This window comes from Ambystoma mexicanum, chromosome 14, assembly GCF_040938575.1.
Source record: "Ambystoma mexicanum isolate Mex_15411 chromosome 14, UKY_AmexF1_1, whole genome shotgun sequence".
Lineage (NCBI taxonomy): Eukaryota > Metazoa > Chordata > Amphibia > Caudata > Ambystomatidae > Ambystoma > Ambystoma mexicanum.
Window position 1 is genome coordinate 297309665 of NC_090940.1, and position 16860 is coordinate 297326524.

General features: G+C 45.4%; 1 protein-coding gene across 2 annotated transcripts in view; it reads right to left on the reverse strand.

The window, feature by feature from the left end:
* The window catches only part of KIAA0586 (KIAA0586 ortholog), a 2241463-nt gene that overhangs the window by 1132310 nt on the left and 1092293 nt on the right, over positions 1-16860 (reverse strand). The gene's annotated exons all lie outside the window — the stretch shown is intronic.

Sequence of the window (16860 nt, forward strand, 5' to 3'; positions counted from 1 at the left end):
ATTATTTTTTTAGTCTCCAAACCATATAGAATCGTAGGCATTACATTCTGAATTGAATACATCATGGCAGATTTAATGGAAGATTTGCCATATTTATAAAGCATTAACCTTGTCTGCGATATGGCTCTGGATAATTTATGCTCAATTATTCTCAATTGTGATTTGCCAGGTGGCATCCCATCGACGATCAGGCCCAAGTAAACATAATTTGGCAAAACCTCTATATGCTGGTATTCTCAATCGTGGGCAGCTTTGAGCATCCATACCGAGTGGCCATGGAAACCTATCAATAAGGGTACACCTTGGGTGACATGTTGGTAGTGGTACCCTTTGGTTAACGTACTTTGGAGGATATATACTGAGGCACTCCTGAATGGCCCATGTCTCTGGCAGTGGCTGGTCCCAGATGAGTGGTGGAACAAGGGGAGGAGGGGAAGCCATAGGCAGGAAACATCAGTGGCTACCAAGTATACAGAGGGTGATAACAGTACCCAATTGAAGTTCAGGTTAAGTATTCCAGAGAGAGCAGCATCCTCATAGGGTCCTAGGAGCACCTTAGTATGCTACAGAGTTATGCTGCGATATCTAGGAGCCAATGATGCAAATTACATTGGGCATCAGAGAAAAACACAAAAGTGTTTTTTTGGGCACCAGGTGGCCAAATTACAGCGAGACCCAAGGGAGTAGAACCTCAGAGGGGTGTAAACGCAGTGGGACACACAGGAGCTAAATTCCAGAGGGAAACACGGCGCTAATGCCAGTGGGTAGAATCACAGTATGTAACCTGTGAAGAGTACAGTATAACGTAGAAAGTAGAATGTTGAGAAGGTTAGCGAGTGGCATAAACAGTAATGCCCCATACAGCATCGCATAACATGGTCTAGCAAGGCATGATACAGGCGCGACAAAGCATAAAGCATTAACAGTGGTAGCAAATCGTGCAAAGGCCTAACATGACAAAGCAGTCTGGTCTCCAACGCTCACTCGTACTCTGCAGACAGCTGCCATCTCATGTTCTCACTTTTAATCTCTCTTTCTCGCCCTCCCTGTACTTATAGGATTTATAAAGAGCGGATGCAGCAAAAAAGCTGGATATGGAGTTGATTTGGGGAGATGGGTGTTCCCCAGAAGAATTAAAATTGAGTGATGTCATCAGCGATTAAGGAAGGTGAAGAGGCCCAGTCTGCTCTGCGTTGGTAACTTGGTTCCAGAGACATGGTGTATAGTAGGAAAATACTTGTTTGTGTTTTTCCCTCTTGTAGTTTTTTGTTTCCAGCCTGCCGATTTTGTAGCTTCCTGAGGTGCAATGGCCACAAGAGAGGAGACCCTTGGCTCGCAGTGTTAGCGATATGTGTTAAAACCTACCAAAGGGAAGGAGCAACCATGCTGTAATGTTCTGAAGGCCACAGACACTGGAGAAGATAGTTGGCCAGAACAGGAGGCTGCTATATATGAAGCCAAGGAGAAAAACACTATCTACAACCGTCTATACTCTTTCTCAGAAGGAGAGAAAAGAGAAGATTCTCAATAAAACATTTAAATTGAAAAATTCTTCCTAAACACTGGCCACTTGAGGGGAAATAGTGAGCGCATAATCAAAGACCACTCCAAAATTCTTTAATAATTTTCCTTTATTTTTTAATAGAACAATTTGAGTTTGTTAAATGTGTCCAAACATGTATATCAGCACATGCTACATGCGACAAAAACCATTCCATCCAAAGGAAACAGGAACCTCCATTCCAACAGTGTAATCTATTTCCTCTTCATTAAACTAACTCTCCACACACAACCATCAATTATTTACTCTGCAAAATATTTATCAGGAATGATACCATGAAAACAGTTTCTAGTCCCTTCTAGTCTCTTCTAGTCTCTTCGAGAATTGCCATTTTGCTTGCTAAAAAGTGAACTGGAGACAAAAGCCCCTTGTTATCCTGAGCAAGAAAATCTACCAGTGGGGGTAATGATATCAGAAATTGTACATTAGTAGCTTGAATGTCTGCAGTCAGTCTCTCCAGGGTCACCACTTGCCATGACTTATTATGTCACACAGCCTGACAGTATTTTTCCCCCTGTGCATGCCAATGACAAGCTTAGCTCTATTCATAATTGAAGCATCCAGTCGCTATACGAGCATACTGGGGATATGTATTGTCCGTGGGTAAACCCAAAACACCCCTGGATCCCATGGTAGATCTCACCTGATCACCCCTTTGACGCAAGTCGATAGCACACACCAGAAAGGCTGTATAACTGGGCATGACAATCATAAACGTCGCAAGGATCCTTTCTCCTGAAATTCCCTCAAGCATGTAACCAAGATACTTCCCACATGTCATGTAGTCTAGTGGGGGTCAGGCACCACCTGTGAATTAACATGAAAGACAATTCCTTGTGCTGTACACACAGTGAGGCTGTTTTGGCTCTGGTCCGAATTGCTGGCTAAACCTCTACTTTGAACGTCTTACCCAAATCTGCCCCCAATGTGCTTTGGTACATCCAGGCCTAGTGGACTCTGGAACTCTATACAGAAAAGAAATAAGACCATTGGATACCAGGAAATCCATTAATGGATGTACAAATCCTACGAGGGATCTAGTGCAGCCTTCCTGTACACTCTTCTGCAAAACACAATATTGAATGTGTAGGTATTCCAATCCATCAGTTTGTCTGCTGTGAAATTCTATTTCACATTCGTCAAACATTTGAATCCTGCATCCTTCAAATAAGTGTGAGACCCTGCGACAATCTCCCTTTGTTCCCAATGAATGAGATGGATGTGTAGGGGAAGGCAAAGTCATACGAACATCTGAAACATCCGCTCACACTCCCTCCTCAAATACTGCGTTAGTGATTGAGATAACAAACTGAGGGTAGACAGAATAATCTTGATAACCACATTGGATTCCACATATATTGACTAGCTAGGGCAGAAGCCATCCACCACATTTGCTTAATATAACAATGTTTAATTCACCTCTCAAAAACACAGATGTGAGGCCAAATATTAACTAGGAAAGACCGGGGTAGTAAACGGACCATGTAAAAGGGGGGGAGGAAGAGGGCCGTCTCAGCCTGGGGTGTGGGGCCTACAAGATGGAAGCCAGAGCCATTCTTACCCCAGAGGGAGAATGTGGCAGTTGCAAGGGCATCCATCCCCCGCCCCCCTGCCATGTGCCTGTATGTTTGACAGTACCATCTTGGTTCACCCCATACCTCCTGAAAAGCATGGTGTGCAGTTTATTACTCTTTCTTTTAGGCCCAAGGAGGCAGCCGAAGTCTGAGCACACGGCCTGCAAGACAGCGACCTACCAGTTCCTCACTCCAGAGAATTTCAGTGACCCAACCTCCTAGTACCACAAGTAGAGAGGAGTTGAACCAGGCAGCGGAGAGCCTGCACAGCTGCCTAGGATGCTGCACACTGCTCCCCAAGACAGGGGTTGCCTCCCATGAAGAGACGGCCAGCATTTACAAGGACAATACATCCCAAACTTGCCACGGGGTGGTGGTTACCCCAAAACCAAGATTAATCACTTACCTGCCCAGGATTTCACTACAACGCGGACCCCAAACATGATTTGACACACTCTGGACTGTAGGGCACCATCGATACTGTATGGCAGCCAAGCGCAGATTAAAGGGGCGGTGCTTAGCCACCTACTGTAACCTTTGACAATTTTTACAACTCCCGGGTGGGGAAGACAGGGCTAGATTTGTTAGGGGGCAGAGGTCCAATGAGAGAAGGAAGGGGAGGATAAGTAGAGGGGCTGGAAGCGCCCCACGAATACTTACTAAATTCATACAAGTTTTCACCCCAAACCCACCTCAACGGCCCGGCCCAACTACAATGGCTCACACGTCCAGAGGAAAAGTGCACGTTGTCCAAGTACATCCTGCCCTACTTGGGGTGATCAAGCCTAAATATTTTCCTAAGAGATCATGGCAATGAATAATCTAATATCAGTGGCTTACCTGCCACATGGAATGCATTACTAAAAGAAATAATACAAGATAAAACATCCACTATCATCTAGGGTACTAGATTTGACCCAAAATTCTAAAACGTTTTTAAAAGATTGTTTGGCAATCAGAATGGTAACATTTTTCTCTGATCGGCCAAAAAACCCGGCAGTAATTGGATACAGCTAGACAGATTGACAGTGTGGCAAGTTTCTGGATCTTATTCAAGTCTTCTTTGCATAGCTTCACTTCAAGGTACCAAAGCGTGGTGAGAAGACTATTCTTTCTTATATGAAGATAAAAGCAACAAAACTAAAACATCTGTTAAAACCTCTCTACAGTTAGGAAAAACAAGGCAACGCTTCTGTGTTCGGAGACCAAAGAAAAAGAAAAGCGGGGCTCAACTGTGGTTAAATACCCAGCAGCTCCACCATGTTCTTAAAGGCTGTGTATTTATGACTGTTCTTGGTACTACTACGGTTGGAAATATTAAGTGTCCATCATCCATCAGCCAAGAGTCTCCTTAACAAATAAATATGTATTCCTGTTGAAGAATAAACTAGGGTAAGAATAAAGTCTCACTGGTTGTTGGTATGAGAGCCCACGTGCAGGTCGATGGCAAGGGAGCCACGATGCACCCAAGATATAAAATAAGCAGTGTTGAATAACAATTTTTATGCAACTCCGTAGGTTTGCTAATCAAATTGACACTTGTGTAGCGAGGATAGATATTGAAGCTACCCTGTTGAATGAAAGCACAGCTTGCCCTGCATTCCTCTCTTTCCCTATAGGTTCTCCTCACCCTCTTTTCTTTGTTCACTGGGGCTAATGGAGAGGAGAGCGAGAGAGTACAGAAGTAATCATCTCCTCCCCAAGTGCCCTGTTTGGGAGTGCTTACCAATAATTTCTTATTCTTTTTCAAATATTTGCAAACCGGAAGTAATCAGGGTGATACTTTTATTAAGCTAACTATTTCCTAGTCTGGCAAATACCAGTATGTGTTAACTTGACAGTCATGCAATTCCATTCCTAAAATGTAAATTCTTACATAATGCATAATTACAGTATTGATACTGTAAATCACTGCATCATCTCCATGTTTAGCAGTAATGTTTAGGTTAATATATCTAAATCTCATGTGTCAACTATATTTCATTTTTTTGGGGAAGATGCATCATATTGATGAGTGAACACTTTTGAAAATGTACATTGTCACACGGCCAAATGCTTTTGATGGCAAACCTAGTTCTGTAGCTTGCTGGTTGCAGACATCTGTGGAACTGATGCTCAACCCAAGAGCTGATCCCATACTCAATGACATTCTATCTTATCAACCTGTTGCTTTATATCATCTACCCTGAAAGCGAGATGGCTGCAAACTACAATATTCCCTCTAGTTTTCCCAGTTCACTTCCTGCTACATAAGCTAACTAGATGTTTATGCAAAGTAGTGATCAATAGTTCCATCCAGTCTGTACAGCTACAGATCTACTGCACTAGCGACACGGTTGTGCCTCCAGAGCTCACTTTGCTTTATGATTTCATTATATATTAGTACCTGCAGGCGAGAGTTGGTAAAACAGTTTTCAGAGCCTTTTTATCATATCTATGTGTGCCCATTCATGCAGCTATTCTTTTGCACTTTACAGACACTCATCCATAATAATTAATAATAATTTGGCATTTATATAGCGCTACAAACCCTCAGGTATCTGAGCGCTGCTTATTACCACCCACGGTGTGTGGTGCTCATTTATCGACGTCGGAAGGATGAAAGGCTGAGTTTGGCCCCGCCGGGATTCGAACCTGCGTTAGCAGGCTCTGCACGGATGTCAAAGCAAGCGCTCTACTCGCTGTGCCACTTGACCGGCTTGCAAAGTCTTTTCCTCCCACTTGCATAGTCAAGTAGATTTTATGAATTGGGAATACCATTTTCAGGGGATGTTTGAAACTTTTATTTAACATTTCCTTTGTTTGCATTAAATATCAAATACATGATTACTGTGCATGTCTGGCCTCTAGGTTGTAGCAGTGTGCCAAAGAAAGTGTGTTTGTGGTGACATGCACCAATTTACCTTTTTACAGAAAGTGCATTTAAATGTGTTTACATCCGCTGCCATGGGTCGAGTGCATTTCTTTTAGGTCGAGCAGGTAAACTAAGCTACTCGACCTGCAAGTCTAGCAGAATATTAAAGAATTTGCAAGGCCTGACTCCTCTAACCAATCTATTAATTCTGCAGTACACAACTGCTGTATTGTTACGAATTTTGAGTCACCGGTACAAGTAACTTCTGGTGATATTAGTACAGCATTGCTCATCATATGGGTACATTTGCTAATCAAGAAAACTTTAATTAGCAAACTCTGCTAATCCATTTTTGAAAACTAATGTGTAAACCTTTTATAAAAGCTAACAAAAAACAAATACACTCTAAATGTCATGTATACAAAGAAAGAAGAATATGCCTTAAACAGAGACTTTATGAGCATGGTGAAAAGCCAGACAGACTTCTTGCAAGTAAATTATGCAAAAGAGAATTCTCAATGAGCATCCCACTCCATAAAGATAGCAAAAGGGGATGGATTATTATTCCAGGTCATGTAAACAAAGAATGTGAGTTATATTGAGCAATAAACACCTCTGAACCTACCCCCACCTCAAAAATTAAGATGTGATCCGTCTTGGAGTGCTTAAATCTCTCAAGCCCAACAGTAGAAGGTAGAACCTTCCTAGGAACCTCAAAAAAGTGAGGAGGAAATACAGGTAGCAATAAAAACATTACTCACAAAGCACCCGGGCTAGACGCATTGCCTAATAAGTTTTAGAAGATTTGAAACATACTCATTCTGAAACAATTCTTTCAAGACGCAATCGCCAGACAACATATCAAGCTGGAATTCAACCGAGCACTTATAGCACGAAGACCAAAGCTGAGTAGAGACCATACCTAATGCTGGAATTACAGGTCTAGACCCCCTTTTTAATGCAGAAATGTAAATATTAGCCGAACTACTAGCGAAAAGACTAAGCTGATACATCCCCCGCTTTGTACAATGATCACAATTAGAATTTGTTGCTGGGGGCTTATCAAAAGATAACAAGAACACAACTGCACATATGGCGGGAAAATCTACAGATCCCAAATTCACTCTTTCATTAGACACCAAAAAAGCATTTGAAATAGTTGAGTGGTTTTACCTCTTTGATGCCATGAACAATTCAGCTTAGGACAAGAAAGTAGCACTAAAGTTGCTCTTTTATACGATTCCCCAACAGCTAAAATACTTCCTAAACATCATATTTCAGACCCCTTTGAGATTACACGGGAGTAGACCCCAGTCTCCTCTTTAATACATCCTGGCACTAGAACCACTGGCACTTTCAATCCGAGAACATCAAGGAATAACTGAAATTGACACCTCAGGGGGACATATTAAAGTGCTTATCTACGCTGATGACTATATGCTCACTCTTAGCATCCCCAGATGGTCCATTAAAAATACCATTGACATAATCACTGAATTCTCATCTTTTTTGGGCTATAAAATAAACAGAGAAATGCAAAGCACTAACTTTGTCCCCACACTCCGATAAGAATGAATTAATACAATTTGGTTTTAGATGGTCACCCCATTAACTAAAATATTTAGGGGTCAAGATCAAGACAGGTCTGACAAATATGGAAGAGGACCATTATCAGGAAGTGTGGGAAGGCATTAAAACTGATGTCGATAAGTGGTCCTCACTTAACCTTTCCATACATGGCAAGACCCAAAGTCTGAAAATGATGGTCGCACCACAAACTAATATATATATTTTTTTTAACATGCTCCTAGTCACACCTAAGAAATCCAGTTGGATAACACTGGAAAAAGAGATAAGCTGTTTCTGACGGGGAAGAGCAAAATCAAGGCTGAACATGAAAAGACTCCAATCTAACACCCAATCAGGGGGCCTGTGTCTACCGAATCCAGAACTCTATCTCCTAGGTGCCTAACTTTAAGAAATCCTAGACATTCACTCACCATACCTGTATTACCCATGTGGGTATGGATTGAGAGAAATCTTCTGGATGAGACATATGGTCTAACAAATCCAGGGAATTTGCTATTTGTACCCAAGTGGGAGACATCCGCTTGAGACTAAAGAACTGAGCCTGCTACGCGATGCCCTGCCAAGGGCTCAGGGCAAGCAGGATCCCACTGCGGATGACTCCATGCTTCACAGGTCTGGGGAAAAGAAATACCCAAGCCAGTTTTCCATTCCTCCTCCCTTCCATTCCACAACCCCAATATGTGTTTATATGGGAATTGAACATGCCAATAATGTACTGGGCCCCAGTGGATGGTTGGGTTTCTGACCTGTAGTCGTTGCTGCCTCTTGATGAGCAAGATGACAAATTGAATCTTCATCTCTATCCCAGGGAGAAACATAAAGCTAACGGGAAGCCAGCAGAAGAGGAGAGAATCTGCTGCAGAACGCAAGGCCATGCAGTGACGCAGAAGAGGGGGCAGTCCCTCCGACAAAGGACAGAGAGCCACCAAGAGGATGTGCTGGGTGGAGAACCAGGACACCGCAAGGAACACGGCCGCTTCAACGAAGGCGGAGACCCAGACCCAAACAAGGAAGGCAGTTGAGGCAGGAAGCGAGCTAAGAAGCAACAAAAAGTAAATGTGTCCGATTGTGCAGACTCGGAAGTCCCGAAAGAGGAGAAGAAGAACAGCTGACCGCACAGACCGAAGAGAACTCAAGGGCATGGATCTGCAGGAGCCAGAGAATCAGACCTCAGTACAGAGTGCTGCCGCTGCAAAGAAGGCACGCAGGTGCATACAGTGACTGGTTGGAGGACAGCGAGGCAGACACCGAATCGGGCTTAACGAACCAATAGCTCACCTTGGGCCAAAACTCAAAACCCTATAAAAGGGTGAAGGAAACGCACTAAACAGGGCCGAAAGAGCCCACAGTCCACCTGGGGTTAAGACCTGGAAAACCCCATGAATGCATGAAGGAAACATACCGAACAGGGCTTAACAAGCCCATAGCTCTCCCGAGGCTGAGACTCTGAAGGGGAGGAAGGAAACGCACCAAAACAGACTGAATAAGGCAGAGAGATTGGACATCCCACAAGGGGATGTATGGAGAGATAGTAGTAGTGTGTCATTTGTATAGCACCTTTCAGCATTAGTATGGTCCCAACGCACTGTATGTTGAACGCCCTTGGGGAACCGGAGTCGGGGTATGGAAATTTGAGGAGGCGCAGTATGCGTGTGCGCATATTGCCCATTTCTTTAGATGAGAGGGGTTGCCAAGTTCCTGCTAGCCACACATGTCAAGCTGGCATGTGGATGGGTGATGAAAGTGGTCCATAGAGGGTAAGCAAGAGTGGGATAGAAGTTGTATGCATGTACGTATCAAATTTTTGTTGTGAACGGTAACTGCATTCTTATGGCAGAGGTGTTGTGCAAAGTGTCTTCAAGTGGTGTATGATGGCTGACGCGTGCGGGTCTGCGGCCATGCCTTCGGTTAGTTTCCCTCTGCATGGAGAGCAAGAGGTTAAATGCATGGTTTACATTCTAAGCAGCGACTCAGCGGTAGTATGATGGCTAAACTCTAAATCAACTTGCTTTAATGCAGGGCTAAATTGTAAATGCTCCTAGGATCAGAGTAAAGGTTACCATATCAACATTCTTCTAGATTCAATATCTGGCTATATTCTACATTCTTCAAGATTCCAAGCTTAGCTAACATTCTTCGTTCCGCTTAAGTATCCGTGCTAGTTGGTACAATTAGCTTAGATTCCATAAAGGACTATTCTGCTTTCACCCAAGTGATGCAAGCTCTACTGTGGCAACAAACACCACCTTATGCAGTGCTGATCTCCACACCCTGGTCATTTATAAGCCATCAAAGAGCTTTAGTGTAGTGCTAGCAGTCAGATGAGGACCCTTACCACCACGGCAAGGCCAAGAACCTTAAACTCCCCTACTGAGCAAAGCTTATGACCAGATGAACCCTCATTTTCTAGCCATCTCCCAAGCCTGCTCTATTATCCACCCGTCGCTATGAGTCTGCATAAGATTCCGAAGCGTCGGGCAGTAGAGCTGCCCTCTTCATTTACACAGTTTTCGCATCCTGTCCCCTTTAATGCAGCTATGAGATTTTCTATGTTGGGCAACAAGATAAGAAAAACAAGAAAATCAGAACTACCCTAGCCACTCCATTGATGGAAGTGGACGATTTAATCTACGCAATCAGATCAATAAAGCATGCCCATTGATATTAAAGCACAAAGTGAGTGATTCATTGATGCAAAATATGTTTTTCTATGGCGTGCACATCTAATTTTAGTGAGACAATGGTAGCATTCTTTGCTCTTGCATCAGGGTCAGAGTACTCATGTCAGTACTCCGCACTGGTTGGTTCAGAACACTCTAAAGCATCAAAATGGAACAGACTTGCCTGAACTAGCTTCATAGGCAATGCAGATTAATGTACTGGGTCTTATCAATTTTGATCTGCTTCCATCACCTGCTCTTTACAGATACTTTTGTTAGCCCCTTTGTTCCAAGCGTCTAAACTCGCTAGCCTGGGGTAGAAAAATGGGGGACAACAAAGGTTTTACAAATCATAACAGAGCAAGCTACGGTCTCAAATTGAATGGAGAAAAGAAAACTGCATTTCAACCTTTCCCTTGAGCTAATGAGACACGCCCATGCAGCTGCTTTTGAAGAAATACACATTTTATTAACATCTGCACTAAGGTACCCAAACCACATTTTTAATAGAAGCAATGGGGTATGAAAATAAAGGAGAGCAGCAAGACCTAAGCTGGCGCAGAAGCAATGCATACGCTACTTTTATAGTAGTGTGGACTTGGGAGGTAGGACAAAAAGGGGAAGGCCATATGGTAGACCCCCAGGCAGATCCACAGCTTTGGGCCAGGGAATTAACAGACCCATTGTGGGTGTGTTGTGTACGCAGACAGACTGGCTCTGCCCTCTGGCAATAACAGGCAGGCTAAACTGTATAGTGGGAACACCAATAAATGCAACAAAGGCTTTGCGGGACAGATTTCTTACAGGTAAAGAAGTAGACTTATTGCCAGCATAGCATGTTAGGCACACTGGACATGGATGGTCTGCACTAGGCTGCTGGCACAAGGCGGGACATTGATGGCAGGCATACTAACTAGCAACACCCACTTGCATGGGACCCGGGGGCCTGGGGAGTACCACTAGATGCAGGGGAGATGGGGGAGAAGGGACCCCAATGGAGGAAGGGAAGGGTTGGAGAGGGAAAAGTTTGAGTTGGGAGGCTGCTGCGGAGAGGGGGCCTGCGAGAGAGCATGGGGAGCGAGGAGAAAGAATAAATAATGGGCGGCAGCGAGTGGGGAGAAAGGAGGAGAATAGCCAGTGGGGAGATAGTTGGATAGAGGGAGAAGGCATCTGGTAGAGAGGGTAAGGGCTGAGAGCAGGGGGAAAAGCGGGAAGGACAGAGAAAGAAAGGGAGAGAGAAATAGAAAAAGACCTAACCCCACTACAATTGACAACAGAGGTCCTTTACCCTTCAATCTCCAATAGGAGTACCTTGGAGGCTCTGCTAGAATACCTTGTGTCCCACCAGGTACATTCAGAGGCCTGGTACCAGGACAGCATTGCGAGGCTAGTGGCAGCTGTGAAAAACCAGAAGGTGTCTCACCCACTAGTCCCCGGGGATCTCTCGCTCAGGTGCACATTGCACGGCCATCATCTTTAGATCCAGACCCTGGGAGTTGGCCAATTGCGGGAGGGTCACCTGGGTGAGGAGTCTTAGGGGAGTGGGAATGGGACAGCGGATGGCGAGATGCGGTAACCCTCCCCCTGTAACACCTCGACCCCATCCCACCAGGTAGGATACGTGGGAACTTTACCCACTCCCCCACTTCCCTTCACAAACACTTCCACAAGGACAGCCCGCTCTGGGAGAAAACAGACTCACACCTGAGCAGTGTACCTGACATGTCCCGCTACTATGGTCAGGTGAAGTGAGGCAATTACTGACAATCGCTCACACCTGATTTCCATTAAACTTCCCTACACAGATAAAAGGTAGCGCACTAGAGCACACTCTGAGCGAGGCAAAGCACACGAAGGAGCAATCGCTTCGAGAAGGCAGCTGAATGAGGGGAAAAAGACGGCAAACCAAGAAGGATTCGCAAGGAGGGAAATACCCTTGACCTTTCCGACAAGAAACCATTACTTTCAAAACCCTTGTAGATCAGAAACCTGGCTAAAGCATCCTGAATTTTGTCTTGGAGATATCAGAGGCCGTTATGCATAGCTGACCAAGTCGGGGAGGAGCAGCGGCCGGTGTGGTATCATCCTTGGCTCCAAGAGGAAAGTAGTGTCAGAGAGATCAACAATCAACACAGCCGATGAGTTGGGGAGGCCGATGCTAGACCAGTCTGTGTTGCAACTAAGGTTGCAAGCGGCAACATTGTATAACTAGAGCAGGAACGAACATTGTTAAACGTGTGTGATGAAAGCATGAGTAAAGCTAAATTGCTAATGAATGTTTGAACTCCGAGAAGGAAAGATACGATACCAGTGACAGAGTGATCAGGTGCTGCGTGGGTGATCAATCGAAGGTCTCTGTGGCAGAAACGAAAGTAAGAACATTGTGTGAAGTGAATCGAAGTGGTCCTGCGACATTTAAGCAAAACCCATTGCACATTCGAAAGTCTTTGATTTTTTTATATCAAGAGGAAAACATATGTTGTGAAAGGCCCGCCGCAGTATGAGACTGTTATTGGAAAAGAAGCTTTGGCAAAAGGCCCCAATACCTGTAACGTTCACCTGATTCCCACGGAGGCGCGGGTCTTGGCAGGAAGGTGTCTGTAACACGAAACGTGATGTGCAGGATTCGGTTGGCTTCTGGGGTCGAACCTCTCCGCACTGTGTGTTGGACTCGAAGGGTGAGGTTTCTGCAGGTGAAATAATATGGGGGTTAAAGGTCTGGGTTGTGAATGTCCCTATCTCTCTCCTCTCAGCCCGACTGTTGAGCCCCCCTCCCAGGTCAACGTGCTCACCTTAGATAGGTGAATGCTGGGCTCTCCATCTGCGTCTAGTGCAGGGTGCCGTTGCCAGTTCCTTCACTGGTGAAACGTTGGCCTCTTGACTTCAGAGGATGGGTACCGTCGTTGTCTGCACGACCGGTAAGTTTCTGGACACCTTTACTCTTTATAGTCTTTTTATGCGTGGCGGTGAAGCGCCTGGAATTGCGTAAGTATGGCAAGCGCTCTTACTGTCTCTTTCTTTGTCTTTGCAGGCGACGATGCAGAATGAAGAAATCCGGAATTCGCCGCGTGCCGGTAAGTAACACTGCTGTGGTCTATGAAGATGCAGCGTGAAGAATCCGGAATGCACAGCGTGCCGGTAAGTAGAATAATGCTGTTTATCTTTGCAGGTGAAGATGCAGCGTGAAGAATCCGGAATGCACAGCGTGCCAGTAAGTATGATAATGCTGTTTATCTTTGCAGGCGAAGGTGCAGCGTGAGACACGGCCGCTGCCGATGGATCAGGTAAGTAAACACTGCGTGTTAGTTCGTTCTGCTAACCTGTTGTTTCTGGTCTTTTGCTGGTGCTGATGTTGATCGGGTACAGGAATGGTAAGTATAATTCTTGCAGGTTCAGGATCCAAAGAAGAAAGGCTGGAACAGACTCAGTGAGCGTTCTGCTGCAGATGCAGAATAACGCGAAGCACATTTCATCAATCGGGTGTGGTTTAAATAGCCTAGGAGTGATGAGGCATCTCCTTCCACGGCACCGCCTAGGTAAGAAAAGAGTTCCTGCTTCCAGAAGAGTTCCAGTGCTGTATCCAGGGAGTGGAGCTGCCCCACCCAGGTAAGAAAGTAGTCCCAGTTCACCGAGGACTTCTAAGAGTCTTTTAAGTAAGCAGCATGGTCTGCCACAGGTAAGTCCACCCGAGCACCTTCACACCAATGATGAGCCCGGCGCTTCCAGTGCCGGGACCGATGCTTCTGATGAGCCTGGTGCCACCGGCGCCAGGACAAGGTCCAAAAGGTCCCTGTGGGGACCGGCTGGTGCCTAGGATCAGGGTTAGGGGCCTGCTTCCAAGGACGTTGGGCTGGTCCTGACTCCTTGGAAGCAGTGATCATGACAATACCTTTGCTTTGAACTGTATCCTCGTGGCAGAGAAGCCAGAGTGTGTGCGAAGCTTGAATGTGCCGCCTTGCCCCATGCTGAAAACATGGGGAAGGGAAGCCAACTGCACAACTATCCTGACAGAGTATTTCTTGAACACTTTTCTTTTTGCATACACTATTATCTCACACCATTTTATATTTAGAAGTAAGGATTGGCAATAGATTTATTAGTATAGGCCCTTTTATTTTGACCGATTTGACAAGGACTGCGTTCTTTTTATTTGATGGTCGTAGCTTTCCCTACGACCATCGAATAAACACCCTTGAACTGTGATCACTTGTGTCCGTCTTCACTGTTTGATAACATGCCTTACTCACACAGCCCAGCAAAGACCCATACTTCCTCATGGAATCCTACAACCCTACAGGGAAAGGGAGGATCTGGAAACTTTGTTAACTTCGAACGACTGGACAACAGTTCCACTGGGGAGAGGAGTTAAAGACCTGCCAGTTAGCACTGTTAAAAGGGGATCTACGTCATACCAAACCCTTAAGCCCCTCTGGGTTACAACCTATGACAAGATTAAGCAGTGTTTGCTACTTAAGAGTAGGACAAACAGAGAACTCCTATCGAAATATGCTACGGGAGATTAGGTTGAACACAGGGGAAACCCATGTAGAGTTGGGAGCTGGAATCCAGAATACTTTATCCCTCTAGCTAGGAAAGAAGACTCTCCCAGAAGTGCCAGAAACTTTAGCCCTGGAAGAGTTAAATAGTTTATCACTTTCTCTACAAAGACCCATCCTACAGATGAGCAAACCTACCATGACTTCAGTGGTAGAAGTGGCTCAGAATCATGCCGAGGCAAATAAACTTCTAAGGCTTCTAGATAAGGGAAAAGAGGGACAGAAGTAAATGAAAACCAGATCCTGAGATAAACATCCCGGGGAAAGAAAAAATGAATGAAGGATTACCAAAGCCCAATAAAATAGAAACCAGAGTCACAGGGTGAGAGAGTGAGGTGAAAATAACCCGAGTAGTACGAGATAAAATAGCTTTGAAGTCAGGAGAGGTTAGAACACCTAAACCCTTCTTAACTGTTTGTTTTCCTTGTGGGGAGAAAGGGCATTTGGCCAGCAAAGCCCCTCTAATAGAAAAGAAGAGCCCATGGAAATAGGGTGTATGACAGGTGAAAACTGGGTGATCTATAATATCTGACTATGACATCAAGACAACCAGTAGTTATGTCTGTAAAACGGTCCTGTTCAAGACTCATGAACCCGTTACTGTCAACAAAGTCCGTTTATCGGCTCTGGTAGACTCTGAGAGCAAACAGACAGCTATAAGGAGTGACTTAATTGAGGTAAACCATCTTAACCAGAGTAAAGCCATTAGAGTTACCTGTGTTCATGGTGATCAAGACATCTATCATAAGACTTCCACAGTTATTAACCTCAGGGGAAGGAAGACCTGGTTAGACTCAGCAGTCATTCCAGGTCTACCAGAGGAAACCATAATTGGGACCGATTTCCCAGAATACAGTGACATAATACATGAAATCAATAAGCCTACTACAGGGTATTCTCCCTTAGAAACCTAGGAAGAAGAAGAGTACTCCCCAAGTAGGCCTGCCTGTGTCAGTGCTGCAGACCCTGGCACGTGATCCCTGAATCAAGAAGGTAATGGGGAGAGCGGGAGACCACGGAGTATTACGAATGGTGTATTCATATACTCATCCCAGTGGGGAACCAGTTCATGAGAAGAGTGAGACTCATCAATGGGTCACTCATACTCGTCCCAGTGAGGCAGAAGTTGACAAAAATAGTGAGATTCATAACTGGAAGAATTCTTATTGTAGGAATCAAAGAGTCGGCACTGAAACAAGAGAGACTTCCAAGTCTGTAATAAGGAAAAGGTAAGAGCTGCAGTTAAGAAGAGAAAACCAAATCAACAAGACCTCAAGAGGTCAAGAGAAAATAGAGAAGGGAAAGTGGAAGAGCCCACTAATTGAACTTGATGACTTGATAAAAGTGATAACCAAGAATTATCTAAAAATATGTTAGGTGATAATGTTAAAGGACATTTGTACCGCGCACTAACATTAACATAACAATTATGCACAGGGTGAAACAGTGGAACGCTGAGGTCCTGTACCATAGATGACGCTCCTGGCCACGAGATATAGTCCACCCCTGGGGAAGTGTCTGCCTGTGGAGGCGCTCTGGTCTGCTGTCCCTGCGTAATACGAAACTCGCCCACGGCCATGGAGATATCGCTTCTGGTGCTTGAAATGGGACCACCGCTGGGCACACCGAAGGACGTGCCCGCCTGACACCCATGTGGAGGGATAGCCACGAGGATCCGAGGTGCTGTGGGGGTCTCCGAGTCCTACGGCCCATCCCATGCATGATAGGTGAGGGCCCTACATTGGACGGCGACTCCGCCCGACCGAGTTGCCGGAAAACACCAGCTGCTGGCCCTGAGGCCCGCCCTGGCGATTGGTGGTGGAGCCCGGGTCTGGCGGCTGGCGCCCTAGCATAACAGCCTGCAACTGGGCCTGGCACCAGCTGTAGTGGGCGCACCAACCATTGTTGACGCATCTAGGAATAGCACGCTGTGAGCGGGGTGCCCTGTGCCGGAACGGCTGTGCGGATCGGCCTGCGGCATTGGGGTGGTCCCGGTGCTGATTGTATCTGCCTTGCCTGCCGGTCCCTGCTGGTGATTGCGCCCCAGGGACTTGCTGAGCTCCCA